Genomic DNA, 4,331 nt, shown 5'->3' with positions numbered 1-4,331 from the left:
GCTGCAGGAGGCTTAGGTTACCCGCCAGCCACACAAGGACCTTGTGTTGTTGTTTTGAAAAAGCATTCGCTGCTTGTAAAACCCACGGGCAGATAATTTTAATGCTCCCCGGTGCTGAGTACAGTACGGCCTCGGAGGAGGGGGTGGCAGGGGTGGGGGTGGGGGTAGGGGCGAGCGTTGCGGAGAGGTGGTGGAGAGGGAAGCGCTGGGCTGCTTTCGAGGGTCTCTTGCCCCGGCGTGGGATCGGTGCCAGGAGGTGGCACTACTTGCTGAACCTTGCTCCGATGGGCTTTTCGGAGCGATCTGAAAGGTGCCAATTCTGTACACAGGACGGGCTGTCCGGGGCCTTGTAAAATCAGGATCGTGTGCATTTTGCGTCTAGTTTATTGCTCCCTCCTTCCTCCCAAATTGGGCTACCAAAGGATACCGTTCAAACCACCTAGTGGTCCATTTGCCCAAATGGCCAAGAACCAGCTTGTGTCCGCGCAGCCCGCTCTCAGGGGCGCGGCTTGTCTCAGCGGACAGCTAGTCAGCAAGCCCTTGCGAACGTGGTTGGGGTTTTTGTTAAAAGAGCGGTGACTCCCCAGTCAATCTGTGCCTCCCTGGATCTGCTCCGGCCTCGCTCAATGACCACCTGTTCGGATGGCAGTCTGTCTTCAGAGCATTTGGGGGTCTTCTTGATAGCGGTGGTGTGGGGAGGGAGGAAACCTGGCCAAGCTGGGCGAGCAGTAATGACTGCCCAGATGCGGGCCTGATCACCCCCAGCCCGCCTATCATTGTGCGATCAGCGTTGCAACCACTTAGGAAAGAAAAGTGTTTGTCCCCGTGTTGGGCTGGCCCTTGCTTTTATGACCAGATGTGCAACCGCAGCAGTTAAAGTGTAGCAGATTAGATCCAGGGCGTGTCATAAATCCTCGACAGCAGGCATTCCCAAAGCTGGGGCAAGGAAGGGATGGGGAGCGAGTGGGGTGGGGGTGGGGGGTGGGGGTGACTTTTATGGATGCAGATGAGGCTGCCTTTTAAATGAAGCTGCTCGGTTTGATATTAGGACTCGCAGCTCTTAAACTCCGAGGTCAGGCGAGCCACGGCATTCCCTGCAATAATTAGGAACAGTCAAGACAGAGATGCAGACCAGAGCACCGGGGCTGAAATCTGGATGTCCGCCCACATGCGCATGGGAAGGAGAGGCCCAGAGACAAATGGCCGAGGGCATGCAAGCGGCTCAAGCCATATGGCTCCCTTTCCTGGTCTCCAGGACAAGAGGAAGCAACGTTTAGGGCAAAGCTAGGGACTCTCAGGAAAAGAGCCACCAGCCAGGGTTCTCTCTGGTGGCCTTAGTTTGTCCGTTTGATCCATGCGACGGGGCATAAATGGGAGGAGTGCACAGGCTTGTGTGTGTCCAACGCCCCAGTCCCCCCCACCGCATGCACACGCACAGAGGCAGACACACGTGTGTTTAGGAAGCACTGTCTTGAGCATGTGGCTGCATTTAGAGGTACCACTTTAGCTGGCCTAGGCATTCTCTGACCGGTTCTTCTTCTAAGAACAGGGCAAGGTGGACCGCCTGGGTGCTAGTTCACCCACGAAGAGGTAGGACTCAAAGGGGCTCAACAATGTGCTGGAGTCACTTGTGGTGCCTGCGGCCGCCCTGGAACCCAGACCCCAGTGATGTAGATTTACACACTGGGCGCCCACACCACCAAGCAGCTGAGCAGCATGCGTGTCCCAGGATGCGTGTTTTCGCTCCGAAGGAAGAGACGTGCACCGTGAGGAAACCCGGAGCCCAAATGAATCAGGAAAGCTTGACTGACATTCTAGTTTGGCATCGGTGTCACTAAACGGTGATACGTCTGGGTTTCAACATCTCCCCAAGGACTCCCCGTTTCTTCTGTGCTCTTGATGGCCCCAGATGTGCAGCTCTGGGTGGCGAGGGTGACGTGTCACAGGAGCAGCAGAAACACCTGGCAGCTTGCAGCATCCCCCCTGGGCACCCCGAAGTCTCTTCTGTTAATCTTTTGAGTGGCAGAGGCTTAAGGATTGCCCTTTTCCAGCCAGCACTCTGGGAAACTGATCGTACCCTTTTGGTTCCTCTTGATCGGCTCACTAATTGAGCTCCCCGGAGGCCTAGACCCCGATCCCTGCTCCCTCTTTGCTTCCGGCCTTCAAATTCCCTGACGTTTGTTTGACTCTGGAAGCCAGCAGCTCTCAAGTATCAGATTGGAGCCTATTATGTAGGAAGCACCTGATTTTTCGGTCTTTCCGCCAGTGTCGGGTTACCCAATAAGCAAGGTAAGCAGGGGCTTACTCGTGCCTACTTAGTAATCTGGAGTGAACAGTTTCACATTTTTTCCCTGCCACATCAAAGATTCTGCTGCGGGGTCTGGCTGGCATCTGCCTCTCTTCCAATCTCTCAGCACCTTCCCCCAGAATCACAGCCTCTTTTCAAATTTACAATCCCTGACAGGGACGGAGTGCCCAGTAATCAAGAGAAGCTCAGCTTTACTTGTGCTGATTTACTAAGCTGTAGAGGAGTGGCCTAGTAGGTATGTGTTGGGCTGCTCACTGTATGGTCAGCAGTTCGAAACCACTAAATGCCCCTCGGGGGGAAGATGAAGCTTTCTACTCCCATAAACAGAGTCTCAGAAACTTACAGGGGCAGCTCTACCCTGTCCTATAGGGTTGCTATGGGTCAGAATCGACTGGATGCCAGTGAGTTTGTTTGGTTTTTTGTTTTTGTTTTGAGTGAACAATGCAGATTAGAAGGTAAGTCCAAGAAAACCCGTGCTTATCTTGCTAACCGGATAGCCCACTCTGGCTCTCAGCTCAGAGTGTTTTTCTGCCTGGGATGCTGGTCAGAGTAAAGAAGGAGGCAGCTACTTTACTCCTGCACAACCTACTGACAGTGTTTTGGGGGAGGATGGGAGGAGGCAGGGCTCTCTCTCTTTCTCTCTCTCAGGCTCAGGAGTGATTGATGGCCAGGCATTGTTTGATCCTTTGTCCTCAGCACCAGAGAACTGGGTGAGGGCAGGGACTGTCCCCATCTCATCAGCCAATGTTTCCCCAATCCTCTGCACAGTGTGGACCTCTGGTGGGAACTTACTCTCATGGTATTTGTGGAATGAGCAAATAGTGGGTTATGGGCTGGGCTGCTAATCACAAAGTCAGCAGTTTGAACCCACCAGCTGCTCCAAAGGAGAAAGATGAGATTTTCTGCTGCTGTAGAGATTTACAGCCTCCCTGTTCAATAATTGCTTTCATGAAGAGATCACTGAAGATATGGGTGTTAGAGCAAATTGTGGTGAAGAAAGCAGATGGTGCCCGGCTATCAAAAGAGAAAAGCTCCTGGAGTCTTACAGGCTTCTATTCAAACCAGCAGCCAGCTAAGTGAGGTGTCAACTAAGTCCACATGGACCAAGCACACCAGTTTGTGTAATCCAAAGATGACAAATAACAAAATCCAAATACGACGGACAGAAAAGTATCATAGGTTAAATTGTGAGTGCCCAAGGCGATAGAGGACAGTGGAAGCCCAAAATTCATCTGCAGAGTACCTACTCAGATTAAGCCTCTGACAGATCCCCTCTGCCCCCAGTCGAGGGACTCAAATAGCCCTACTACCAGACAGAGACAACTGTACCCTTGATTATGGCGGAGGGAACGATGGTATAATATGATACCTGGTCAGCTTGACCCATGCTGGATTTGGTATAGGTTTAAATATTTCTTGGTGATTTGTCATCAGAGGTGATATTTTCATATATATACTGTTTTCATTGCATCTTTGGTATGTTTCCAAGTTTATAAAGCACAGAAGTGGCAGATGTACAGAGATTTAATAGCTTATGAGGGGTGCAGGGGGTAGGCTGAGGAGAATTGGGGAGCAAATAATGAATACAAGAGTGGGGGAGAGGGTGCTCTAGAACAGATTGTGGCAACGTACATACAACTTTTTTGAAATATGACTGAACAATGGAATTGAATAATATGTCAATTATATCTCAATAAAACTATTTAAAAAAAAGACTTCCAGCCTTGGAAACCCAAGGAGACAGTTCTACTCTGTCCAATAGGGTCGCTGAAAGTTGGAATAGATTTGATGGTAATGAGGTTTCTTTTTCTTTTTTTTATGCATGCATAATACCAATTCATTTTCTTCACTTGTTTTTAGCATGGCTGGGGAAAGGAAACCTAAAAACTTTAAACGTTTTAGAATTAGGAAATGTTGGAAGGTCAAGAGGTTAGAGTGGAAAATTTAATTCTTGTCGGTATATTTGCTTGTTCTCTCCTCTTGCTTTGTCAATTCATCCTTCAAAGCCCATCTCCAACATTTT

The 4,331-nt window shown here is 50.2% G+C and overlaps 1 protein-coding gene across 3 annotated transcripts in view; it reads left to right on the top strand.

Annotated features, from left to right (window-relative positions):
- Positions 1-4,331, top strand: part of SMOC1 (SPARC related modular calcium binding 1) — a 176,323-nt gene that overhangs the window by 854 nt on the left and 171,138 nt on the right. The gene's annotated exons all lie outside the window — the stretch shown is intronic.

The sequence above is a fragment of the Echinops telfairi genome, unplaced genomic scaffold (assembly GCF_000313985.2).
Source record: "Echinops telfairi isolate 266 unplaced genomic scaffold, ASM31398v2 ScPeMD7_18;HRSCAF=68, whole genome shotgun sequence".
Classification (NCBI taxonomy): Eukaryota; Metazoa; Chordata; class Mammalia; order Afrosoricida; family Tenrecidae; genus Echinops; species Echinops telfairi.
This window is presented reverse-complemented; position numbering and strand designations above follow the sequence as displayed.